The sequence below is a fragment of the Ovis canadensis genome, chromosome 11, assembly GCF_042477335.2.
Source record: "Ovis canadensis isolate MfBH-ARS-UI-01 breed Bighorn chromosome 11, ARS-UI_OviCan_v2, whole genome shotgun sequence".
Taxonomy (NCBI): domain Eukaryota; kingdom Metazoa; phylum Chordata; class Mammalia; order Artiodactyla; family Bovidae; genus Ovis; species Ovis canadensis.
The window spans coordinates 26,815,944-26,843,821 of record NC_091255.1 but is presented as its reverse complement, the minus strand read 5'-3'; the positions used below and the strand labels follow the sequence as shown (position 1 = coordinate 26,843,821).

At 47.2% G+C, this 27,878-nt stretch overlaps 1 long non-coding RNA gene and 1 other non-coding gene across 2 annotated transcripts; both read right to left on the bottom strand.

Annotated features, from left to right (window-relative positions):
* Nucleotides 1–5,832: 5,832 nt before the first annotated feature.
* Nucleotides 5,833–27,826, bottom strand: LOC138447257 (uncharacterized). The gene is made up of 4 exons (XR_011259755.1): nt 27,705–27,826; nt 23,658–24,378; nt 10,975–11,091; nt 5,833–6,156 (listed from the first exon to the last, which is right to left on the bottom strand). It is a non-coding gene; the product is annotated as an uncharacterized lncRNA (long non-coding RNA).
* Nucleotides 19,025–19,159, bottom strand: LOC138415534 (small nucleolar RNA SNORA70). Its single transcript, XR_011247292.1, has one exon. It is a non-coding gene; the product is annotated as a small nucleolar RNA SNORA70 (small nucleolar RNA).
* Nucleotides 27,827–27,878: the final 52 nt, after the last annotated feature.

The following is a 27,878-nucleotide window of genomic DNA, read 5'->3' as shown; positions in this document are numbered from 1 at the left end:
TCCCATTTCTCTCTTCTTCCCCACTTTGGGGGTCCAAAGTATCAACATTTGTGATCACAGCAGAGACTAGGACGTGCAACACTGCCTTAACTTTGGGAAGGGTCATAAAACATGTGGAGAAATGTGTGAAACAAGTTCTACACACGAGCTTGGACATTTCCGGGGTAAAGAGAGCCAGTTAAAGAAACCAACATGTCTATCCTGGGGAACTCTGAACAAACTCAGGTATTTTAAGGATACAAGCCAAAGTTGAGAGGATAGGCATCTTCCCAACCGAGAGGCAGGAAAGGACTGCAGAGATTCTAGGTCTATTTTTCTCCTGTTGTGTGAGGTGTTTCTACTCATTGATCTTCCAAGCCACTAATTTGATTTTCCGCAGTAACCAATCTGCCTAGTTTTCTCATGTGACTTCTATCAGTTCAAGAAGAGCTACTTGTTTGACTAAGAGAAAATGAGAAAAAAAAAAGGGGGGGGGGGAGAAATAGTAAAAAGTAAAATGAAAAACAGGTATAAAATAAGATTGGTAGGAGTAGTCAAGAATATCAGTTATGATACCAAGAGACAAGGACAACCCACAATAAATTTATAAAATAAAATATATGGGCAAGAGGACACAAAGTAAAATGTGAAGATTTCCTTGGTGGTGGTCCAGTGGTTAAGAATCCAGCTTGCAGTGCAGGGGATGTGGGTTTGATCCCTGGTCAGGGAACTAAGATCCCACATGCTGCAGAGCAGCCAAGCCCGTGTATGGCAACTTCTGAGCCCAGGTGCTCTGGAGCACGCACCACCACTCTGCACACTCAACACAGACAAGCACACGTGAGGTAACAAAGCTCCCACGCGTCGCAATTAAGCCTCGACCCATGTGTGCATTAGTCGCCAAGTCTCCTGTCCGACTCCTTTGTGACCCACGTGGACTGCAGCCTGCCAGGCTCCTCTGTCCATGGGACTCTCCAGGCAAGAATACTGGAGTGGGGTGCTATCTCCTTCTCCAGGGCACCTCCCTGATCCAGGGGTCGGACTCCCGTCTGCTGCTTGGCAGGCAGATTCTTTACCACTCAGCCACCTCCTGATCTGATGCAGTTAAATAAATAATATTTTTAAAAACAAAAAATAAATCCCAGTTGGATTAACATTTTAAATAAAAATTAAATTAGCAGAAAATTTAAACACTATAATTTTAATAAGACAGGAATTCTTAATGTTGTAAAGAAAAATAAAGATTATATTTCACTATGCAAAATTAAATTTTGCACATGTTGAAAAATCATAAACAAAGTCAATGACAGTTGGGGGAAACTATTTTTGCAATACATATGGAAGATAAAGGATCAAATCCATAACATTTCAAGTGCTCCAAAAATTGATTAAGAAATATATTCTGATAGAAATAGGTGAATGTAAGTAGGCAATTCCTAGAAGAGAAGCTCAAATGTCTAATAAAGATATTTTTTAAAATGATGTTCATGCTCTCCAGAAGTCAAGGAAATGGACATGAAAATAACAGAGATACCATCAGATTGGCAAAACAAACAGAAAAACAACCCCCCCGCAAATGATAATGTTCAGTCTTGGTAAGGATGAGGGTAGCTAAGCCACTCATACATCTGCTGGTGGAAATGTCAATTGCTGGAGCCTTTTTTGGAAGATGATCTAGTAATATCTAGTAAAATCAAAAAGGAAAAGCCTGCACATTTCACATACCACACATTCATGTATATGGTATCTCTGAAAGGGAGCTTCCCACGTGACCCAATGGTAAAGAATCCCCCTGGAAGGCAGCAGACACAGGTTCCAGAAGGTGGGGGTTCCATCCCTGGGTTGGGAAGATAACCTGAAGGAGAAAATGGCAATCCACTCCAGTATTCTTGCCTGCAGAATCCTCTGGACAGAGGAGCCTGGTGGGCTACAGCCCGTGGGGTCTCAAGTGTCGGACACGATTGGGCAAACATATTAAGCAAGCACATCTCGTTTCTTTCAGCATATCTCTGAAAGAAAGCCTGAGAAACTGGCAACAGAGGTCAATCATCTATGAAGGTTCTGGAAAACAGGGATGGGTGGGCAATTTTTATATCATGACAGTCCTTTGTACATTTTGAACTTTATATTGCTATATAACTTTTAGTCAACAAATTTAAAAAATCTTTTGTAATATTTTTGATTTTAGAGCTTTCTTTTTTGTTTTAAATAGTGTTTATAGCTATAATTTTTCCTCTAAGAACTTTCACTGCATTCTCTACATTTTGGCAGGCTGTGTTTTCAGAAACAAGTACTTGTGTTTTAAGTAGCACAAGGCACTTTGATTTCTCTTCCCCTTGGTGAACCACTGGGATCATGTGATGGTGGGGGGATGGGGGTGGGGGGGGGTCAGGGACAACAGTCTGCCCCATCAGCTGCTCTCAGACCCCAAGTGACAAGTATACAGTCAGCATCTTGTTGAGCTGAATGTGATTCCAAAAATGTAAAGGCACGTGTATTGGGTTGGCTAAAAAAGTTCATTCAGGTTCTCCAACCCCAAACAAACTTTTTGGCCAACTCGATATTTCTTCCAGTGTGGCCTTGATGTAAGCCAATCCCTTTTCCAGAGCTCAACCAAAGAAACCGGGATCCATCCCCATAACGGAGGAAGGACTGTGTTGTGCAGAGTGAGTAAGAGACGATGTGTCCAGCAGAAGCCAGACCCCCTGCTATGCATGGCTTTCAGCATACGCCCTGGCTACAAAGCCCCAAAGACACAACTGCCCTGTATCTGGCTAGTCCCCTCTCTTTCCCCCTCCCCAGCACCACTTGTGCGCTTACCCTGCTCCATCCTTTCTCCCCAATATCATTCATCACTTTCTAACACTTAATTTACTTATTTTTTATGTTTATTGTATAGTATCTGCCCCCTCACCCCCCACCATTTCCCTACCTACCCCCACAAAGCTCCAGGGGAACTGAGGACAAAGCAGGGATATCCAAAGTACCTAGAAGAGAACCTGGCACCTGGTGGAAACTTTATTATCGATATTTGTTAAATGAATGCGTTTCAGACTGGGAAAAAGCTTTCTAAGCTTGATGTCAAAGGAAAAAACCCACAGAGAAATAGACTTACAGGCTTCTCTATATAAAGGTATAAAATTGCTGAGACACAATCAAAACAAACAACTGAAGTATCTAACAATGGGATATCAATAAAATAAATATTATAAATATACAATGGATATGTTGATAAATAAATATTATACATCTACACAGTTGCAAAGAGTCAGACATGAGTGGAGCGACTGAACAACATACAATGGAACACCTCCAGCCATTTGGAGTGGTGACGCACATCAACATAGGCGGTCCTGACGAAGGCTGTGTGGGATACCCCGAACTGAGAAGAGCCAGTTCCAAAGAGCTCACCGGTGTTTGTTTGCGAAGGTATAGAGAAACTCCACTGGAGAAGGCAATGGCACCCCACTCCAGTGTTCTTGCCTGGAAAATCCCATGGAGGGAGGAGCCTAGAAGGCTGCAGTCCATGGGGTTGCTGAGGGTAGGACACGACTGAGCGACTTCACTTTCACTTGTCACTTTCATGCATTGGAGAAGGAAGTGGCAAGCCACTCCAGTGTTCTTGCTTGGAGAATCCCAGGGACGGGGGAGCCTGGTGGGCTGCCGTCTCTGGGGTCACACAGAGTCGGACACGACTGAAGTGACTTAGCAGCAGCAGCAGAAAAACTCCGTATACAAAGGTTTGTATACAAAACAAAACAAAACAAAACAAAACAAAACCTTTGTCTACAACGGTATAGGAAAACCTTGGGGACTTCTTCCCCAAGGGTAACTGCTCAATAGAAAAGTCATTAAAACAGTAATTTTATTTGCATTTCTCTGATAATGAGTGATGTTGAGCATCTTTTCATGTGTTTGTTAGCCATCCATATGTCTTCTTTGGAGAAACGTCTATTTAGTTCTTTGGCCCATTTTTTGATTGGGTCGTTTATTTTTCTGGAGTTGAGCTGCATAAGTTGCTTGTATATTTTTGAGATTAGTTGTTTGTCAGTTGCTTCATTTACTATTATTTTCTCCCATTCTGAAGGCTGTCTTTTCACCTTGCTTATAGTTTCCATTGTTGTGCAGAAGCTTTTAATTTTAATTAGATCCCATTTGTTTATCTTTGCTTTTATTTCCAGTATTCTGGGAGGTAGATCATAGAGGATCCTGCTGTGGTTTATGTTGGAGAGTGTTTTGCCTATGTTCTCCTCTAGGAGTTTTATAGTTTCTGGTCTTACGTTTAGATCTTTAATCCATTTTGACTTTATTTTTGTGTATGGTGTTAGAAAGTGTTCTAGTTTCATTCTTTTACAAGTGGTTGACCAGTTTTCCCAGCACCACTTGTTAAAGAGATTGTCTTTTCTCCATTGTATATTCTTGCCTCCTTTGTCGAAGATAAGGTGTCCATATGTGTGTGGATTTATCTCTGGTGGATGAAACTGGAGCCAATTATACAGAGTGAAGTAAGCCAGAAAGAAAAACACCAATACAGTATACTAACACATATATATGGAATTTAGAAAGATGGTAATGATAACCCTGTATGCAAGACAGCAAAAGAGACACAGATGTATAGAACAGAATTTTGGACTCTGTGGGAGAAGGAAAGGGTGGGATGATTTGGGAGAATGACACTGAAACATGTATATAGTCATGCAAGAAACGAATCACCAGTCCAGGTTTGATACAGGATACAGGATGCTTGGGGCTGGTGCACTGGGATGACCCAGAGAGATGATATGGGGAGAGAGGTGGGAGGGGGGTTCAGGATTGGGAACTCATGTATACCCGTGGCGGATTCATGTCAATGTATGGCAAAACTAACACAGCATTGTAAAGTAAAATTAAAAAATAATTTTAAAAAACTGTAAAAAATAAAGAAATAAAAAATAAAAAAGAAAGTTAATTGAAAAAAAACCAGTAATTTTAGTAGCACATTGATTATCATTAATTTTGCCCTTAGGAGTTCATAAGATAGTACAGGGGTGCTGCCCAACGATCCAGAAAACTCTTCAAATTCTGTGTTTCATAATTACTGCTTTTTTGCATTCTAATTGTCTTAAAAGGCGTTTGCTACACTAGATGATAAATTCCTGGAAAGCAAGGACAAAATGTATGTATCTCTGTACTCTTCACTCTCAACCCGCATATTATAAGTGTATTATTATAATAATATATATTATATGTATTATTACTTAATACATATTTTTAACTCTAGGGAAAACACAAACAAAGCAACAATGAAAAGGAATTATAGAAAAGTGTCTGGAAAGGTAAAAAGATGAGCTTGTCTCCAGATGTTTTATATGTGGTAGAATGTGGTTTCTGTTGCTTTTCCGTATTTTATCACTCTTCTATAACAAACATGTACAAATTGAAATGAATAAGTTATTTTGGGGCGTCCCTGGTGGCTCAGTGGTAAAGAATCCGCCTGCCAATGCAGGAGACCTGGGTTCGATCCCTAACCTGGAAAGATCCCACATGCTAAGGAGCAACTGGGCCTGCGCACTACAACTACTAAGCCTGTGCTCCAGAGCCCAGGAGCCACAGCTACTGAGCTCATGTGCTGCAACTACTGAAGCCCAAGCACCCTCGAGACCATGACCTGCAGCGAGAGAAGCCACCACAATAAGCCTGCATGCCACAGCTTGAGAGTAGCTCCCGGTCGCTGTGACTAGAAAAAAGCCCTCTCGGCACAGAACCAGCACGGCCAAAAATAAAACAAACTTATTTTCACAAGGTTATTTTGGACTAAAAATTAACAAATTGAAAAGGCAAATATCAAACTAGGAAAATTAAATACAGCATAGGTGATTCACAAAGGATCCATGCCTTTAATATACAGAGTTTTTTAAATCAATAAGAACGCCTTCCTCTTCTTTTCCTTCTCTGCCCCAACTTCCTGAACAATTTGATACTAAAGTCATTAGGCAAGCAGGACAAGGCCGGCATCCCCATTAGTCACGGGGGTGGATGGATGCACACATACGTAGAATGATAAACAACAAATTCAGGATAGCAGTCTCCCCTGGAAAGGGCAGGAGGGTGGAAACGAGGGAAGTGACATCAAGGAAGGCTCATGAGGATCTTCAAGTGTATCTGTGAGGTTGCTCTTCTTCAAAATTGGAAGCAAATCTGGTAAAATGTAAAAAACTTAGCAGAACAGGTAAGTGGACAAGGGGTGCTTGTTATTCTGATGCTAGAACTACTCCATTAAAAAATACTGGGAGGCAGGGAGGGAGGAGGCAAGGGGGAGAGGAAGGAAGGGGGCAAGGGAGGATGAATGAATGACTCTCCTTCCTCTCTTGGTTTCAGGGAGGTTAAGTGCTCTCCCCAAGGTCACACAGCACGTGATGACATGTCCCCGTGGCCTCTCTGCCACCCAGTGTTGAGTCCCTCATGCAGTTCAATCAGCCCCGCCAGGAAACAGCTCCATCTAGAAACACACCACCTGGTTTGCTTGGGCGCACAGTCTGGAGGTTTGATCAGGTTCAAGGACTTGGACCTAAGAATGTCTACAGACTGTTCACACTTGGGCTCCTGGGGCAGTTAGATGCCCGGGGAGGATCTAGTGTCTGAAGGATACCAAAAAGCATCCTCCCAGGCCAGGGCAGTGGAGCAGGGGCTTGGAGGGGCGTGGAGGCAGGTCCTTCCTCCCTCCCAGCCACTCCCCTCCTCTGCACACCCTCCTGATCATCTGAAACCCTGGACCAAAGAAACAGCCGACTATGATTCTCCAAGGCCCACAGTGGGGAGGGGTCAGCTCGGAAGGAGTTCTGACCTTTTCTATTGTTCTTCAGGATCCGGGCTATTTCTGGGGTAGATGGACCATTGGGATAGTCATCTGCCCCAGTGAGCCTCCAGCAGGACTCTGTGAGCTGCTGCTTTAAGAAAAACAGACAATGTCCAGAGACCCACTCTGCTCCTATCCTCCCTCTGCCAAAGCTACACACAGAACAGCCTGTACCTCCTAGCCAGTCATCCTAGGTTTTTCCCAAGGCCACTGATAACTCTTACCATTTGCCTGGGGATTGCTGTTCTGGGACTGTGTCCAGGAGCCTGCTGACATCCTAAAGAGGTTGGTACAATCAGAGCTCCATTTTACCCAGAGGCTTAGGAGAGGCAGAGTCTGGTATGACCAGATCAGTTCTAGGGCCTTAACCTTCCTGAGCCTCAAGGTTCACATCTGCAAAATGGGCAGAAATGCCAGACATCCATCAGAGGGGCTGCTGGCCCTGAGGGCAGGCAGTGTCCTCTTTGTGAAGGACTATTCTGTATATTATGGGATATTTAACATCCCTGGCCCCAGCCCATTGCGTGCCCCCACTCGCTGGGACAACCCAGATGCCCCAGGCATTTCTAAGTGTCCTCTAAGCCAGCACTTCAGTTGGGAGACTCTAGACTTCTTGAAGGCAAGGACCATGTCACTGGGTCACCAGAGCCCAGTGCCCAGAGGGGCTTGATTTGACTTTGCTCCTTCCGTGAACTTTTGGCTTCCCAGGTGGCGCTAGAGGTAAAGAACCTGCCTGCAATGCAGGAGACCCAATGAGACAAAGCTCAGCTCTGTCCCTGGGTCAGGAAAGACCCCCTGGAGAAGGAAATGCCAACCCACTCCAGTATTCTTGCCTGGAGAACCCCATGGACAGAGAAGCCTGGTGGGCTACAGTCCATGAGCCAACTCTTTGAGACTTTCAGTTCTAATTAAGAGTCACCTCTGGAGCACTGATGTGATTAGGACAGACACCTAGTCCAGCATCCATGGTCCTCGCCCCAGCTGTTGCCTGGCTGAGGACAAGGAGACAGGCTGGACACAGCAGCAGCCTGGTGGGGAGGTGGGGACAGAATGCTACCACCTTCTAAGTCCCAGAGTTCAGCCCAGTGGGACTTTGGCCGACAGAGGCCTGCAGTGGGGTGAGCTGTCAGGAAGGGGGGCGGGGCAGAACCCAGAGGGGACACCGCCAAGCATTCGGGGCAGAGTGATATGACGCTTGTAGTCAGACTGGCCTGACCCCACCCCAGATGGCTTGCCTTTCCCTGAGGCCCAGCCTACATGCTCCAGGCTCCTTGGCGCCTCTGCCCAGAGCGCGGATGGTGACATACTCCACGGCCTTGGGTCCCCTTACGGGCAGGCCAGCTTCTGGGGACACACCTAGCACAAGCCCCTGGGGGCAGGACACCTGAGCCTTCTTCCTCAGCTGAATACAGGAATGTGGCACTCTCACGAAGGTCACACAGTGCATCTAAAGAACATGGGATGCTGCCACTCTGTTCACATCCCGACCCTTCCCACCAAGAAGCAGCTGGGGGATCAGACAACCCTGATGGCAAGTCCTAGTTTTGGAATTTACTAGCCAGCATCATGATGGGTCATTTCACGTCTTTGAGCATCTGCTTAATGATCAAATAAACAGAGTAACTGTTGCTGACTTTCTTACCTCCCAGGAGCTGTTGTGACAATTAAATGAGCTAATGGCTGGAAATATTTTTGCAAACTTCCAAACCAGTGCACCCTCCCCTCTATCTCCACCCCACCCGTCTGGCCTAGAACTCTAACACGATGGTCCAAGGGGTGAGCAATGCCTTCCAGTCCATTCCTAGTGGGTCCTTCTGTGGAGACAGCTCACTGGCTCTCAAGGGACTCTCAAGGACTTTGGAATCACATTTTAAACAACAATCTGATTTCCTTTAACTAGAGGGTTTTTTTTTTTCTTGGCTATACAAAAATTTACTTTTTTTTTTTTCTTTCACTTTGTCATCGTTGACATTTTTCTCCCTTTTTTGGTGTGTGTTTTCTGTTCTAAGGATAGAAGACCCCTTAGCACGGCAAGACTGTCTTGGACCATTCACTTTCCCCCAACTTGCCCTTCCCATGCCCAGTGAAGATTGTGGGAAGTAGAGCGCTTTGCAAATAGATTGCCTTGGTCCACAGGGCAGACCCCTGGCTGGAGACCACAGGGCTGATGAGAGCAAATGTCATTGGTAAGGGTCAGTCTATGCCTCTGTAACCAGGAAAGAGGATAGTTTTCAACTCACTTATTAGGAACAAATCTTTCAGCTTGGAAAGCACAAAACAGCCTTAGTGAACTGGTAGCCCAGTGCTCCTACATCCCATGATCCCACATCTTGAAGCCTGCCACTCTCTGAGCCCCTTCTTGCCTAGAAGCTGGGGCTGGGTGCTCCCCCTGGATAAAAGCTGCTCCCTGTAGGCAGGATTTAAAACCAGAGATGTCAGTGCTTCCCTCTGTTTAAGAGAGAGCCTGTAGCCAAAAGCTGGACAGCTTTAACTGATGCAGCTTCACCCTACTGTGCTTCCTGATGGCTCATTCTCCCCAAGACCCTGAACTTTGAAGGCCATTCTGAAGTCTCTTCCTCCAGGAAGCCTGTCTGGCTTGCATCCCACTGATCCTCAGTCACAAGTAAGCACTTGGTCCCTTGGAACCCCAGGCATCAGACCTTGCTCTGTTGTCTGCATCTTTCTACACTTTCACATACGCATCTGGATCCTTTTCTCATCCGTGCCATCTTCTTATAATGGTGAGGGCAGGGATAACCCCACTTCCTGGCACAGCCCCAGGATGCTGGTACAGGGCTGTCCCTGGGACAGATGCTCAAACAAGCCAAGTTTCATCTCCCTTCACCTTGGCTTGACCTCCACTTTCCAGCTAGCCCAGGGCGGAAGATTCCTTTAAGAACAAGATGCAAGAGATTTCCCTTGTGGTCCAGTGGCTAAGGCTCTGCACTCCCAATGAAGGGGGGCCCGGGTTCGATTCCTGGTCAGGGAATTAGATCCCACATGCCACAACTAAGACCAGGCACATGTGTGCTAAGTTTTGTCCAACGCTTTGGGACACTATGGACTGCAGCCTGCCAGGCTCCTCTGTCCATGGGGATTCTCCAGGCAAGAATACTGGAGTGGATTGCCATGCCCTCCTCCAGGGGATCTTCCCACAGCCAAATTAAAAAAAGAAAAAGAACAAGATGCAAATCTCACCTTCATTTACTTCACTTACCGATGCATCTCCAGCACCTAGGACAGTGCTTGGCACTTAAACATCCAAAGGTTTCCTGGATTAATGTGAAGCAGGACTGAACACATACTCACACTATACTCAGATTTGGAAAGAAAACATCACTTCTTTCTCTATAACTGATGTACCTTTCCTATGAGCCTCCTAGGGAGCCAGGCCAGCTCAGACTTAGCAACGAAAAAGACTCCATCCTACAGATTCAAATGCTGAATAAACAGCCACTAGCTTGATGTTCTGAGGGTCTCCATATCTCTTTACACATTTCTTATCCCAAGCAGCAACTGAAAGAGGTCCTATTAGGGCTCGTTACCCCCTCTGCCCCAGAGCAGTGACCTTGGAGTCCACCTGCTCACAGAGGAAGTGAAGACGGAGTCCTCCATGCGAGACGCCTCTTGTGCCAGAGGACTGGAGGAAAACTACTGCTCTCCACGGTGCCCGGCTCGCAGGCTCATTGCCTTGCTATTTGGCTGTTTAGTCGCTCAGTCGTGTCCGACTCTTTGTGACCTCATAGACTGTAGCCCACCAGGCTTCTCTGTCCATGGGATTTCCCAGTCAAGAATACTGGAGTGGGTTGCCATTTCCTTCTCCAGGAGATCCTCCTGATCCAGGCATTGAACTTGGGTCTCCTGCGTTGCAGGTGGATTCTTTACCGTCTGAGCCACCAGGGAAGCCCAAGCTCAACTGAGGACAAAGTAAATAAACCACGAGGATGGTGCATCATAGAGATGACAACACGGAACAGCCAGCGTCGGCTCCTCCCTTCACTTCTCACGGCGCCCAAAGAAACGCAGAATGCAGAAAGCAAGCCCACTGGTATACGCATGGATAAAGAAGATGAGATGTATATCGGGTTGGCCAGAAAGTTCGCTCAGATCTTCCTGCACCATCTTATGCGGTGTGAACCATTGTATGGAATTCTACTCACCCACAAGAAAGGAATGAAACACTTCAATTTCCAGCAACGTGGACGGATCTAGAGATTATTATACCAAGTGGAGTAAGCCAAAGACAAATATCACATGATATGGCTTGTACGTGGAATCTAAAAAAGATGATACAAATGGACTTATTTACAAAACAGAAATAGACTCAGAGACGCAGAAAACACACTCGCAGATATCAAAGGGGAAGTGGGACAGATAACCAACAAGAATCTACTGTATAGCACCACGGAACCATACTCAACATCTTGTGATAACCTACAACAGTTCAGTACAGTTTAGCTGCTCAGTCATGTCCAGTTCTTTGCATGCCCTACACTTTCTGCCTACAATAGAAGGGAATGTAAAGAAAGTGTAATATACATATGTATGACTGAATCACTCTGCTGTATGCCTGAAACTAACACAACATTGTAAATCAATTATATTTCAATAATAATTTTAGAAAGATTTATAGGTGCAGAAACCATATGGAAAAACGTGTATATGATCATATTTCTAAGTATAAAATATATAGATATCTACCATAATTTCACAGTCATTATTCATACCACAATTTTATAGTCATTATTCACAGGCTCTGTACTTCCAAATTTGCCCACTTGATAAAATTTGTCAATAACCCTCAAATCGATACTCGTGAGGCTGTCAGTCATATACAGAAAGAGAAGAGGCAACACGTTTAAGCTCCCCACCATGCCCCCAGCTGAGGGTGAATGAGGTGACGCTCTGCCTTCTTGTTTCAAGGCTCATACTACAAGCAAGAGTCCTTTTCACAGTCTGCTTAGTGATATCCTTTCTGCATTTTTGTGCTTTTTTGGGTGATTTCACAGCTTAAAATGGCTCCCTAGTGTAGGGCTGAAGTGCTGGTAGTAGTTCTAAGAGCAAGAAGGCTGTGCTGGGTCTTACAGAGAAAATATATGTTAGATCAGCGTCACTCGGGCAGCAGTTATAGAGCCAGGACCCATGGTTCAACGTGAGTCAATCAACAGTATGTTTTAAATAAGACATCTTTAAACAGAAACGTGGGGACTTCCCTTGTGGTCCAGTGGTTAAGACTCTGCCTACCAACGCAAGGGACACGGGTTTGATCCCTAGTACAGGAAGCTCCCACATGCCGTGGAGCAACTAAGCCTGTAAGCTGCAGCTATGAAGCCCACCCTCTCTAGAGCCCGCGCGCCACAACAAGAGAAGCCACCGCAGTGAGAAACCCGAGAACTGCAGCTAGAAAGCAGCACTTGCTCACTGCAACTAGAGGAAGCCCACCTGGCAAAGAAGACCCAGCAGCTCACTGCAACTAGAGGAAGCCCACACAGCAAAGAAGACCCAGCGCAGCCATAAATATTTTTTAAAAAATCAGAAACATGCATAAAACAAGACTGTGTATTAGTCAGTTAGCAAAATGTCACCAGAGGTGCACAGGCAATGAACTCTATTTCCCCCAGAAGCCAATGGTTAAGCACTTGTTTATACATATCTATATATTTTGGCGGCACTGCAAGGCATGTGAGATCTTAGTTCCCCAACCAGGATCGAACCTGTGTCACCTGCAGTGGAATGGTACAGTCCTAACCACTGGACTGCCAGGGACTTCCCCAGCATTCATTACTTTAGCATCGGTAACAACTTAGAGCATAGCTACCATGAATGATGAAAAAATATATATATAGATGGATATTCTACATCTAAGAAAAATTTGTTACAATTTTTGGCTACCCAGCAACTGAACCTCCTTCTGTAATTTAGGGAATTTTGCTTCCTACACCTCAGAGGTGTTGGCAGGCATGGAGCCCACCTCCTACTCTAGACCAGGATGTAGGATGCAACCCAGGTACTGCCAATTGGATCCACTGGGCCAGAGTCCAGTGCCAGGGGCCAATGCAAGCAGGGTTGACAGTACCAGCCTCAGAGCCCATGGTGTCTCATACTGGTTCCAAGGTGCCATAGCCTGGAGCCTGGCTGATAGCCTGGAACCTGCGTCTCCAATGCTCTGCTCATCCTGGAGATGATCCAATATCCTTTAAATATTAAAAGCCCTTTTCTGTTTAAATTAGCCAGAGCTGGTTTTTGTTGTTTGTAACCAAGAACCATCTGTGTACGTGTGCATGCACAACTATATATATTAATATTTGTTATGCGTTTGCTTATTTACAAGAGAATGGGCATCAAGGAAGGTTGGTGAAAGAGGCCTGTGGAGGAGGAGACCCCTGGGCTGGGTCTGAAGGGTGGCTGAGGGTTTGCCAAGGGAACAGGAAGGAAGGCACAGAGGCTGGAAGAGCAGGACATCACAAGACACTGGATGAAGCTGGTGACGAGGAGACTGGGGGAGGAGAAGGTGGAAGTGGGGCCGTGCTGAGAGCCGAGTGCAGATACTGCAGGAGAGGTCGGACTGAGGCTCTCGTCCCCTCCCCTCTGCCCCCAGACCCCCTGTTCCACACTCTCATCCACACCAGTGCAACCTGCTTTCACCTCCCTGGACCAACCTAACACAGTCAAGCCAAACAGATTCACTCCCGAAGGTAGAGGTAGCCAGGTCACTTGCCAGCTGGCCGGGGAGAAGAAGGGTTTGTTATAATGAGTTCTGGAAGTGCCCTGAAGAACAGCAGGGCCATGTTCCTCCAGGGAAGCTAAAGGAGAATGTGACCGACCCAAAGGCTGTCTTGGACAGCTCAGGCTGTCATACAAAATGCTACAGGCTGAGTAGCTCAAACAAGAGACTGTCCTGGAGGCTGGAAGCCCAAGATTAAGGTGCCCACGTGGTCGGGTTCTACTGAGGTCTCTCTTCCTGGCTTGTACATGACTGCCTTCTCACTGTATTCTCACACTGTGGAGGAAGGGAGAAAGAGCAGTCTCTTTCTCTTCCTCTTTTTATAAGGCCAGGGTCCTATTGGATTAGGGTCCCACCCTTATGATCTTATTTAACCTTAATTACCTTCTAAAGACCCTGTCTCTAGGTACATCGTAAGTCCCCTACATATGAACCAGTTCAGTTTGTTCATAAGTTCAACAAAGTTAGCCTAGGTACACAGCTAACACAATCTGTTATATAGTACTGTACTGTAACAGGTTTATAATACTTCCCTGATAGCTCAGACAGTAAAGAATCTGCCTGCAATGTGGAAGACTCAGGTTTGATGCCTGGGTTGGGAAGATCCCCTGAAGAAGGGAATGGCAATCCACTCCAATATTCCTGCCTAGGGAATTCCATGGACAGAGGAGATGCGTCACTTTTCACATAAATAATACAGAGAAAGAAACACATACACAAAATATAAAAAAAATTTAATCTTATAGTACAGTACCTTGCAAAGTACCGTAGTGCCAGCTCAGTCACCACTGCTTTTACCCTTGCTTCTGGGTACCCTGGGCTTGAAATAAAGGTACTGTACTATGGTACCCTATACAGCACTGTAAACTATATGAAACCGCAATTGCGTGTAGAGGACGCATGCACATGACAATGTACACCAGTCACGTGAACTAACTTTTGTGCCTGCACATGTGAATGCCTGGACATGTGAACGCACATTTGCCTCTTTAAAAGTTCACAACTTGAAGGTTTGTATGTAGGGGACTTACTGTAGTCAAACTGCCAGGGGGTGGGGTGGGGGTAATGGCTTCCACATATGAAGGGAGATACGATTTGGACCGTGGCACTGACCTTCAATGAGCTTCCTTCAGGGGGATAGAGGCCTTGCTGGAAGTTCAGAGATCAGGGTCTCACCCCAGCCTGCTCTTAATGGAAGTGTGGCTTTGAATGAGTCACATGCCCTCCCCAGCATCATTCAGAAAATGATAAACTCAGGTGAAGCCTCAACATTCCTTCTCTCACTAAGATTCTAGGGGCTGTCCTGGGCTCTTTACTTGGGGTTTGGGGTGGGGAGACTCTCTCCCAGTCCTACAAGTCTCCCCCGACCCCACCGAGGAAAGGCCGGGTCAGGAAGAGCTGGGCTGTTTTCTCTCCAGCTTTTCTAATGAATGTGCTTGGCGCGGGGGACTGTCTGTTGCCATGGTGATCGCTTCCTGTGGTGCTGGGCCTGGGAGACCCTCGACAGGGACTGCAGCATCTTGCGGGTGGGGGGGCTATTGGGAACAGGGGGTAGAGAGACATGTCAGTGAATTCCAGCTCGGGACGAGGCCCAGAATCAGCAGGTTTTCTAGCAGCACTGGCTGAACGTGGAACTTGGGGAGGCGCAAAATGACCTTGCAGTTCCTCAAACCCCACCAGTCCCACTGCTTTCTCTTTACGACCACAAGTAAGGGACGGTTTCTCTTCTGCTAGCGTTGACTCTTGCAGGCTGGAAGGCTCTCAAAAACCGACCTGAGGAGGAGGGGTGGGTGACAAGCAGTGTGGTGAAGAATCTCGGTACTCAACACGTGGTCCTGAGCACCAGCATCTGCTGCACCCTGCATCCCCTGGGTGCTCCTTAGGAGGCAGGGTCTTGGGACCCACGTCAGACCCACAGAATCAGAATCTGCATCTCAGCAAGCTCCCCAGGGATTTACATGCATATTAAAATTCCAGAAACTCTGGTTCAGTAGGAAGACTGCTGGGCCGGAAGCCAGCAGACTTGGTTCCGGGACCAGCTTTGCCCTCTGCTCTGTGACTCTGGCAAGACATTTTTGGTTCTCTGGGATTCAACTCCTGTAAAATGGAGAGGTGACAAGACTCTTTCTCTAAGATGACATTATCCTCCACTGAGAAGCTTTGCTGGGGACAAGTTAGTGCATCCTGGAGGCCTCACCTGGCTCTAGAATCCAATGATCCTAACCATGTTGCCCTAGCCAACCTGTGGGAATCGGAACCATTAAGGGGGACAAAGGTGACTGATGGTCTTTTGGATATATCTTCCCTTTTCTCCTTTGCCTTCTGCTTCGCTTTTCTCAGCTTTTGGAAACTGAGAAAGAACAGACAAATGTTCAAGGGACCTCTGTTTGATGAAACTGGGAAGTCAACAAATCTAGTCAAAGGGAAACAGGATCTGATTTTTCAGGGAGGGAGGAGGCTGTCCCTTCAGACCAGACTCCATTCACAGCTCACATCCCAGAGTAGTCCGCTCAGCACAGTGCCTTCAAAGCTCAAGTGTGCATCAGAATCAATTGAAAGGCTGGCTAAAACACTGCCAGGTTCCATGGAGTTTCTGACTCAGCTGGGGCCAAAAATGTGCATTTCTAATCCAAGAGATAAGGATACTGGCAATCAACCCCCATCCTTGGGTGTATCCCAAAGTCATCTAGTTAATATAACAAGACACCGTCATTGCTCTTATCATTTAGGAAATTCCAAGTGTTCTAGAAGTTCTGTGCCAGAAACAAGAGGAAGACCAAATATATATTTCTTATCATAAATCACAGTATCACAGAAGGAAAATGCGGCAAATGTTAGCACATGAGGCTGGGCTGATGTTCTTACTCAGGTCAGTAAAGGAGGGCATGGGGGTGAGCAGGTTTCTTTCTGGAGGGGCAGGGGGGCAGGGCAGCGGGGAGGACAGTGGTCCAGGCATGGGGACTGACGGCAGATGCCGTGACACGACTAGGGGCTGGCAGCCAGACTAAGCAGGTGCTGAGATTCCGGAGCCATAAATCTCCCTGACCGGGCTGACAATGAAGGTAAGAAGTGCTGAGGAGGCAGGCAGCCCATGACTCCAAGTCTCCGGGAAACAGGAGCGATGGGTAGGGTGGGAACCCAGAAAGGATAAGGCCCAGTTGTGCTGAGCATAGACCAGGATGATGTCACCCGTAGGCTCCATCACTGGGGAAAGTCACAAGCTAGCTCTCTTGTCCAGGAATGGGCTTTCCCCTTGTGGTCCTCCCAAGGGTAGAAGCCCGTGAATTCTAGTAACAGCTGAAAACTGGAATTTCTCACCTGCAAAGGCCAAAAAACCTGTGCTGTGCCAAGTTCACTGGGGGAGAGGGAGGGGTCGTTTCTCACTGTCTGGAGCCCAGAAGGAGCTCCACATAGTGGGCAGTTTTCCAATCAGTCCTTTTTGTTCACAGATGGAAGTGGGCCCACAAACCTTTGAGAGCCAAAGGACCCTTAAGAGACTACCTTGTTGACTTCTCATTTTAAAGACAGGGTTCTTACATGTGGACAGTGCGTCTCTGTCTGCAATGCATGCTCCAGGAAACACTCCTCCCTTCTTTACCCTGTGCTGAAAGGGCAGCCTTAATTAGCCAAGTTTAGTACGTCAAGGCTGTATATTGTCACCCTGCTTATTTAACTTATATGCAGAGTACATCATGAGAAACGCTGGGCTGGAAGAAACACAAGCTGGAATCAAGATTGCTGGGAGAAATATCAATAACCTCAGATATGCAGATGACACCACCCTTATGGCAGAAAGTGAAGAGGAGCTAAAAAGCCTCCCGATGAAAGTGAAAGTGGAGAGTGAAAAAGTTGGTTTAGAGCTCAACATTCAGAAAACAAAGATCATGGCATCCGGTCCCATCACTTCATGGGAAATAGATGGGGAAACAGTGTCAGACTTTATTTTTGGGGGCTCCAAAATCACTGCAGATGGTGATTGCAGCCATGAAAATAAAAGACGCTTACTCCTTGCAAGAAAAGTTATGACCAACCTAGACAGCATATTCAAAAGCAGAGACATTCTTTGCTAAGGTCCGTCAAGTCAAGGCTATGGTTTTTCCAGTGGTCATGTATGGATGTGAGAGTTGGACTGTGAAGAAAGCTGAGCACCAAAGAATTGATGCTTTTGAACTGTGGTGTTGGAGAAGACTCTTGAGAGTCCCTTGGACTGCAAGGAGGTCCAACCAGTCCATTCTGAAGGAGATCAGCCCTGGGATTTCTTTGGAAGGAATGATGCTAGAGCTGAAACTCCAGTACTTTGGCCACCTCATGGGAAGAGTTGACTCACTGGAAAAGACTGTGATGCTGGGAGGGATTGGGGGCAGGAGGAGAAGGGGACGACAGAGGATGAGATGGCTGGATGGCATCACTGACTCAATGGACGTGAGTCTGAGTGAACTCCGGGAGATGGTGATGGACAGGGAGGCCTGGCGTGCTGCGATTCATGGGGTCGCAAAGAGTGAGCGACTGAACTGAACTGAGACCAAGTGACTCACCACTCCTTTCCAGCCATATCTGATTGGAGAAGAGTTAGTCACCTAATCCAAGGGGAGGCAATCTATTGGCTGGTCAATGACCAATCAGATTCAGTCTTTCTCAAAAATTTGAGACTCACTGTGACACTGGATTGCCACATTGGTCCATTTTTGTGCAGAGAGAGAGAGAGACAGAGAAAAGGAAAAGAAAAAAGAGAGAGAGAGAAAGAGAAAAGAAAGGAAAGAAAAGGGGGGAAATCTCAACCTTTCCAACAGATGTTTCACAGGTTCCCCAAAGCCATTATGTCAACAAGCAACTAGAAATTAGCCCCTGCTTGCCACAGCTAGAGAAAGCCCACACACAGCAAGGAAGACCCAGCACAGTGCCCCCCTAACAAAAAAAAATTTTAATAAATCTTAAAAAATACTGCAATGTAGGGATCTCTGCTTATAATACTGAAAAATATATGTGTATAGCAATGTATGAGATTCCAAATGAACAAGTAAAATAATGGGGTTAAACGCCTGATACAGTTATTGCTCTTTAAAATGACTTAAACAACTATTCATCACGAGGATTCTTGTATCATGTTTCAAAACATAAATACCTTTAAACTAGATTGCCTGAACATTACTTCCAAGGTTTAACCTAAACCTCAGTAAGTTAAATACTTTTGCTCTTTACCAACTTATACCAATAATACAGATAGAAAAGTCAAGCTGGAAACCAGAGAAGAGAAAAATAAAATTACAAGAGCTGTTCAACGGCTTTCCTGCCTCCCATGGCCCACTTATCCTCTTCAACACCACCGTGAAAGCCAAAGTTAAAATCACACCGGCCCCTACCCAGGCTGCCACAGCACCAAGAGACAAATATTACTGAGACACAGGCCTACATCCATACATGACCATTGGAAAAACCATAGCCTTGACTAGACGGACTTTGGTGGCAAAGGAATGTCCACTGGAAAGAGTTGTCTTCAAGATCCCTTAGGGTGACCTGTACAGACCACTGACCGCATACACTACCAGGGAGGCTGCTGTCTGCAGCCACTGCACACTGGGACCCCAGAGGGAAAAGCACACAGTCGGCTTAATTAGCTGCAAAAGGGCTTCTTTTACTGTCTATGTGTTTCATACACCAAGGGCCTATGACTGTGCCAGGCTCATCACTGGCTGCGCCAGGCTCATCACTGGCTGTGCCAGGCTCATCACTGGCTGTGCCAGGCTCATCACTGGCTGCGCCCCTCCTCCTCATTCTAGAAGGATACGGGCCCAGTTTCGGCCAGGGCTGTATTTCTGCTGCAGAGTAGACCTTCCTGAGCACATCTGATAAACCAATAGGACAGGCTTGCCCATGACTCTATCCAAAGAGATACTGTATCCAACAGGGAAAAGGCAGCAGGCCCACTCAAGTCTGCTCAGGGACTGAAACTCAGGGGTCAGAGATCAGAGGGGAGGGGTGAGTTCAAGTCCTGCGTGAATCCCAGGCAGAGATGAAGCTGCAAATAAAAGCTCAAAGAGCTATTTCACCGGAACCTTTGAATGACATTGGTACTAAATGCTCCTCCACTCTGAGGACTGTATCTCAAAGCGTTCCACAAAGTATGACATGAGGCCTTCTCCTCACTTCCTCATAGAGCTTAGCATGCTTCTGCCCTGGCAGGTGGCTCGACAGTGGGTCCCAGGCTCCTCCACTCCCAGCCTGGAGGCCTCAAGTGTCTGATAGCGACATTGATGAGCACCTGGAGGGCTTCTGTTTGGACTCAGAGAAAGAAAGAAGAGACTGCAGGCCCTTCAGGTATGCATGAAAGCTGTCAGTCACCCAGGAGAAAAACATTAGCAAAACGTTACAACTCTAGGAGTTTTACTACCTCCAAAATATTTCTATGACCCTCTTTTCATTTGGTCCTTCCAGCAAGGAGTTCTTCCTTTCTGTTAAGGAAACTGGGGCCCAGAGGCCAGCTCCACCTTCTTTGCTGAAGATCATCCCTGTGGTCATCCACACAGCCCAGCATCTCTGCTTTATTTTGGCACACCACAGGGGACTGTGGGCTTCCAAGGGGGTTCAGTTGTAAAGAATTCACCTGCCTATACAGGAGACGCAGGTTCAATTCCTAGGTCAGGAAGATCCCCTGGAGGAGGAAATGGCAACCCACTCCAGTATTCTTGTCTGGGAAATCCCATGCACAGAGGAGCCTGGTAAGTCTCAGGGTCACAAAGAGTCAGACACAGCTGAGCATGCATGCATGCAAGGGACTTTATCCTGGATCCAGCTTTAGGGGAGAGGTTCAGAAAGATGTTGCAACCTTCAGCCTAGGTCTGATTCAGGGAGAGAAGGAAACTCTTTTTGAGCCTTTACTAAGTATATCATGTTTTTAAAATCTCACAACAGTCTTCTAAGGTAACAGACACTCAGACAGCACTTATGCATCTCAGACACTGCCCAGAGTACCTTATAGATATTAAGTCTTCTGACCCTTCACCATCCCTAGGAGGTGGTTACAGCAAGTACAATCCCCATGATGAGGAAACTGGCCCAGAAAGGTCAAGTAGATTGCCCACATGGCTCACAAGAGGTGGAGCCAAGATTTAAACCTGGCATTTATTCCCTGAGGCCAAGATTAATCCAGATTTATGGATGAGGAAATCGAAGCTCAGAAGCTCATTTGACACCTCCCAGTTGGGAAAGAGCAGGGTCAAGAGTCAAATTCAGAACTTCCTGCTTCTCATTCACAGTGCTTTATAGGTCCTCTTTCAGTGGACCAATGAGCGAGGCAGCTTGCTTTCTCTTCTCCCTCCTTGCCTCTGCACCCCCCATCTGCCTATGCACAACAGTCTGTGAATATAAAATGCGTACCTGTAGACATGTAATCAACCACACAAACCTATAGCCAAACACTTATATAATCAAACTACCAAAACAACAAAAAAACACAAAGAAAAATAACAAACAAAGAAAACAAAGAAAATAACAACATATTTCATGTTGTTTTTGCTCAGTCACTAAGTCATGTCTGACTCTGCAAACCTGTGAACTACAGCACACCAGGCTTCCCTGTCCTTTACTACCTCCCAGAGTTTGCTCAAACTCATGTCCATTCAGCTGGTGATGCCATCCAACCATCTCATTCTCTGTCGCCACCTTCTCCTCTCACCCTCAATCTTCTCGAGCATCAGGGTCTTTTTCAGTGAGTTGGCTCTTTGCATCAGGTGGCCAAAGTACTGGAGCCTCAGCATCAGTCCTTCCAATGAATATTCAGGACTGATTTCCTTCAGGATTGACTGGCTTGATCTCCTTGCAGTCCAAGGGACTCACAAGACTTATTCCAGCACCTCTTTCAAGACTCTCAAGACTTATTCCAGCACCACCGTTCGAAAGCACCAATTCTTCAGTGTTCAGCCTTCTTTAATACACTTCATCCTAAGGAGAAATGTTTTTTCTTTGTGTGTGTGTATGGTGTGTAAAACTGACTTTTCATCGGAAAGAATGGAGGCCAAGAAACAGTGGAACAACATCTTTAAAGCACAGAGGAAAAATTCTGTCAACTCAGAATTTTATATCCAGTGAAAATACCTTTCAAAAACAAACGTGAAGCAAAGGCATTTTCAGATACAGGAAAGACAAGAGAATTCCTCACTGGGAGACTCATCCAAAAGAAATGTTACAGGAAGTGCTTCAGACACGCGTTCATGCTCAGTCATGTCTGACACTTTGTGACTCCACAGACTGCAGCCTCCAGGCTCCTCTGTCCACGGGATTTCCCAGGCAAGAATACTGGAGCAGCTTTCCATTTCCTCCTCTCGGGGATCTTCCCAACCCCGGGATGGAACCCATGTCTCCTGCACTGGCAGCAAGACTCTGTACCACTGTGCCACCTGGGAAGCCCGAGTTCTCCAGAAGGAAGAAAGGGCAAAGGAAGAACCAAGAACAAACGAACAGGTAAACCTGGGTAAATATTAAAAACTATTTCCCTTTTCTTTTATAAAGATTTTTTTTTTTGCTTGTTTGTTTTGGTTTTTGAGGACTGTGCCATTTGGATGGTGGGATCTTAGTTCCCCAACCAGGGATTGAACCCAGGTCCTTGGCAGTGAAAGCTCAGAGTCCCAACCACTGGGCCACCAGGAAATTCCCCATTTCCCTTTTCTTAAGACACATGTGACTGTGTAAAGCAACCATGTAACAATAAATTGTGGGTTTGCAGTGTATGTAGACATGATATATAGGACAACTGGGGTGGGGTCATGGTTAATGGGCCCACAGAGTTGCAAGGTTTTTATATTTCATGAGAGTACAAGTAGTCAGTCAGGAAGTGATAGTGTCAAGGATGACTAATGCCCAGATCTCGTCCTCTTTCTTCTACATCAGACAAGAAAAGTAAGTGGGTAGGAAGAGAAAACTAGACTGGGGAGAGAGTGGCTGCTTCAAGCAGCTTAGGGGGCGAACAGCTGCTGGACCCCGAGGATTCCCAGGCCTCAAAGTCTAGCCCAGTGAATGACAGGACCCCATGTGCCTGGGCAGGGATGGGGCCCCAGGGAGGGTGTCTGTCAGCCCCTGTGTCTGAGCAGACGCACCTGGGATAAGGTGTCCTCCAGAGAGAATAGGGAGGTTCCTGTGGCCACAGTGAATCCCACCAGGGACTGGCTAACTCAACAGATGGCACCATGCCAGCTATCCAGGCTTGCTGAGCCTCTGCAGAAGACCTAGACAAAGTACTGGGTGAGCTGGGGTGGGGTACAGGTGTTCCCCCAGCACCCCGGAGTCAGCCTCGTAGACTGTGGGAAGCCTGCTCCCTTCATACAATATACTGAGGTGGAGCCCAAAGTCCAGACTTCGGGCTCATCACCCCAGAACCAGCCCTGCCAGCCAGCTCAGCAGCACCCACAGAGCTAGGTGCCTCCCTCCTCAGTGTCTAAGCTTCAGCTCCAGGGGCCCCTCCAAGCTCCTAGACTCTAGTACCTCAGCCTCTTCCCAGGAGGTGAAAGCTGCTTTCTATAGTTCTTTTCTCCAGATTTCTTTTTCTGCTTAATATAAATACTTATATTAAATTTCCTCTGAAGAAATTCTGCCATGATTTCTGTCTTCCTGCCAGACTCCTGCTGATACAGAAAGAAACAAAGGTGTTCCTCCCAGAAGCCTGACGTGGCCCACAGGAGACAGCATGGGCCAGTGGGAAAGGCTTGGCTTTGGGCTCTGGCGGTCCCAAATTCAAATCCCAGCTCTGCTTTCATTCCCCAAGTGACTCTAGGCAAGCCTCAGCTTCTGGAACTTTCTCTGAGCCTGAGTTTTCTCACTTGAAAATAGGATTGATAGCACAAACCTGATCTATCATTCTGTCTGGTACAAGAGACAAAATCATGATTTGAACTAGATTAAGCAAATGGGTGAAACAATGGCGGAAAGTTTCCGGAAAATAATCAAGTGCAAAAGCTGAGAAGGCAGGGACAGAACCTGCTCACATCCGACTGGAAACAGGATCTGAGATGCAGTCAGGCTTTCTCTCTGCCTCTGAGACTGCTCCTTGAGTAGAGCTGATCTTTCACCACAGACCAGGTTCCCATATGGTAGAGGAAAATGGCCTCCAAGTAGCCTTCAGACTCTCACCTGTACAGCTTTGCCCACAGAAGAAAGGTCTCCTCCTGAACCCAGCATGGTAGTTTCCAGGGAAGGGCTCCAACTGGCCAGGATAGGTCACTGTGGCCTTGAAGCAAGGTCATATAAGGGATGACATCTGCCAGTCAGTTGTATCATATCTGGGTCTTACATATCCAGGTCAGCCATTTCCGGGATGACTATCCCCATTTTACAGATGAACAAGCAGAGGCTCAGAGAGGAAGGAACCTGACCACAGTCATGTGGCTTTCATCTACGTGCCAATGCTGCATATTAGGTCACTAAAAGCATGTTATTAGAAGCTTTGCAAGTTTCACAGAGAGCAGCTGGCTGGGAGTGAATGAGGTTCTTCAGAAGGTGAAGGAGCCCACATTGGCTTCATGCCCACAACAACCCTGGGCACGCGGCATGGGTAGGGAAATAAACTTGGGAGAGCCCAGCTTCCTCCAGGGCAGTGGGTGGTGGTATTGGCCCCATATGAAAAAGAAGAAAATGAAGGTTCAGAGAGGTTCGGTATCCAACTCCAGGTTCCACAGCTCAGAAGCAGGGCTGGGGTTTGAACCCGAGCCTCGTGGCTTCTCTGTATTACCCATCACAGCACCAGGGTGCCCAGTCCCCTTGGGAAATGTGGTGTTAGTGGATGGACTCAGGATTTAATGACACGCTCTGGCTTCATGTGCTCTGGTCTTAGATGCTGGCAGAGTACAGGTCCCTGTGGGATTGAGACATTTGAAAAAACGTGGGGAAAGGGTGCAGAGAAGCAAAAAATGATGATTAAGGGACAAAAAGGGTCATCTGGGGAAAGATAAAGACAGCTGGGACTGTGTTGCTAGGAGAGGAGACCCAGAGAGGCCGTGGCTGAGGCCCAGGCTCACTGGCAAAGGTCAGCACTGTGGGCCGTAGGGTTCCCCAGGCTCCGTGGGCTGCCCCTCGGCAAGCTTGCTGCAGGCATGCCAGGCCTCCCGCTCACCTGACACAGTCCTATTTCATGCTCAGGGTGGTGCGACCCCTGAAGGAAGTGGGCTGAGCCCTCCAGGTGACCATTGTTGGGAGCAGTTACCCCCAGCCACTGGCCCACAGGCAGGCCAAGAAGTCGCAAAGCTTCTGAGATTCAGGGGAGCTGAAGCCCTCACCTGTCCCACCCTTCAACAGTCTGAGGCTGCTTCCTGACTCATTCCTTTGGTAAAACCACAGAAGGACAGCCTGAGCATACAAGTGCACAAGGTCGTAATCAGCTAGCAGCAAGCAGCCTGGCTCCAGTTTGGGCCTTGCTCCAGGTTTTTTGAGGGATTCTTTCAGTCACTTTCTCTTTCCGGGGCTCAGTTTTCTCACAGGTCAGGGAGTAGACCAGCTTCATGATTGTGAGAATAAAAAGTGGAAATGAAGACTCACTTTAACACCCAGGTGACAAGGCTGCCAACAGAGGGTGGGAGCTCAAGAGCAAAGAATAACAAGAGACAATGCCAGAATTCACAGAGCAGGTGAAGCCCACTGGTCCAGAGAAGGTGCCCCTTGGAGACAGTCTGAACACCGCATCTCTTCAGGGTCACCTCCAGACCCTCCTCTTGACCTCATGACCTGACTCTGGCTTTTCTCCAGCCTTCTTCTCTGCCTGACCCTTCAACCACACTAAGTTACTTACAGTTTCCCAAATATGTCACTATTTCCTGTGTCCATGCCTTTGCAAAAACTGTTTTCTTGACCAAAGAAACCTTTCCCACCCCCATCCAAACCCTGTCCCCCTGGGAAACTCCTAGGCATCCCTTAAAACCCACTTCAGTCACCTCCTTTGTGAAGTCCTCCTAATCCTTAGCAGTGGACCCTCCTGGCCTCATTCACCAGGGTTGATTGCCCCTTTTTCTTTGCTTACTATTGTACTCAACACTTTTTCTCAGCTCTCATCCGTGGATCTGCTGCATCTGAATCACCACAGGAGTAATGTCAAAATATTCAAGCCCAGGCCCCACTCTGTGAGAATTTGACTCAGGGAGTCTGGGGTGGGGCCAGGTATCAGAAACTTAAGTTGAAGCCCCAGGTGCTTGTCATGCTCAACCAGGTGTGGGTCCCTTGAAAGCAAGGCTTTTCCTATATACTAGGGCCCAGCTCAGAGGAGTGCTTAGTGAGTGAGAAAAGGAAGGAAGGGAAGAAATAAGGAAATGAAGGAGGAGGAGGAAGGAAGGCGGAGCAAGGAGGGAGGAAAAATGGTGAGAAGTGAGAGAAACAGAAAGATAAAGATGCGCATGGGATTCCCTGGCGGTCCAGTAAAGAATCCGCCCGCCAATGTAGGGGACACGAGTTCCATCCCTGGTCCAGGAAGATCCCATGTGCCATGGAGCATCTAAGCCCACGCACCTCAGTTACTGAGCCCGCATGCTGCAGCTGCTGAGGCCTGTGTGCCTAGAGCCTGTGCTCGGCAAGAAGAGAACCCACTGTAACGAGAAGCCCAGGCACCGTAACGAAGAGTAGCCCCCATTGCCACAACTAGAGAAAGTCCACACACAGCAACGAAGACCCAGTGCAGCCATAAATAAATTTTTTAAAAAAGGATGAGCACGATTCAGGGGATGGGCAGGAAGCAGCGGAACTCAGAGGCAATGCTCCTGGACCACTTCTATATCACACCTTGCTGAATGCTGGCAAAGATACCGATTCTGGAGTCAGACCTGCCAGCGTGTGAGTCTTGGATCCTCCGCTCACCAGTTGTGTGTGCCTTAACAATTCTCTCAGCCTGTCTGTCTGCTCTGCCTGTTGGTGGTAAGAGCTGCATCTGTCTCACTGATGATCTGAGGACCCAGGGACCCCTCAGGGTCAGCACTTTTCAAGCACTGTTGTATGTGCGAACCATCTGGGGATCTTGTGGAACTATAGGTTCTGACTCAGTATGTCTGTAGTTTAAATAACCTTCCAAGTAGTGCTGGGACTGCTGCTCTGTGGACCAACTCTGAGTAGCAAGGACCTAGATCAGAAGTCAGATCCATTCTTGGGCTGTTATGTGGCAGCCTGGATGGGAGGGGAGTTAGGGGAAATGGATACATGAATATGTATGGCTGAGTCCCTTTGCTGTCCACCTGAATCTATCACAACACTGTTAATCTCTCATGTCCAACTCTTTGCAACCCCATGGACTATGCTGTCCATGGAATTCTCCAGGCCAGAATGCTGGAGTGGGTAGCCGTTCCCTTCTCCATGGGGTCTTCCCAACACAGGTCTCCCACATTGCAGAAGGATTCTTTTCCACCTGAGCCACCAGGGAAGCCCACAAATACTGGAGTGGGTAGCCTATCCCTTCTCCAGTGGCTCTTCCTGACCCAGGAATCAACCTGGGGTCTCCTGCATTACAGGTAGATTCTTTACCAGCTGAGCTACAAGGGAAGCCGTGTTCATCTCTACTCCAATGCAAAATAAAACGTTAAAAAAAAAATAAGTCTGATCAGTTCCCTTTCAGGGTACCAACTTGTTCCTCTGCAACAGGATAGGAATAAGGTCTGGAGGGCCCCTCCACTGGGCACTGGGTGTGTGCTCCAGGCTCCATGCTAAGTTGATCCACACCCCACCTCACTGAGTAAAGGGAGGCCCCTGTGTTTTCAGAACCTCAGCAACAGTTATCAGACATTACTTGCACCACACTGTATGAGTTTCCTGTGGCTGCTGTAACAAAGCGCCACGAACTCAGTGCATTAAATGACACAAATCATCTTTCAGTTCTGGAGGTCAGAAGTGGGAAATGAATCTCAGGGGGCTCAAGTCAAGGATTTGGTGAGCTGGTTCCTCCTGGAAGCTCCAGGGGAGAATCGGTTCCTTGACTCATTCAGCTCCTAGACGCTGCTGGAAGGCAGCAGTGGCCACATGGCTCCAGTCTTGGCCCGTTGTCACATTACTGCCTGCACTCTCTGACCTCTCGTCTTCTTATTGATAAAAGGACCCCTCAGTGTTGACACTGAACCCACCCAGATAAGCCAGGCTAATCTCCCCATGCAGAGATCCTTAACTTTACCATACCCGCAAAGTCCGTTTAACCATGGAAGGTAACATACTCACAGTTCTGGGGGTTGGGAGGTGGACATCTTTAGGGGCTGCTATTCTGCCTGAGTGAGACCCTGACAGTAGCTCCCAGACTGCTCATCATCATCAGGGAACAAACTGTTTTTCATGGCCCCTTCAAAGTCCAGTCTCTGAGCTGCCAGCAGTGGCCAGTGAGAGCGACTCCTCCCA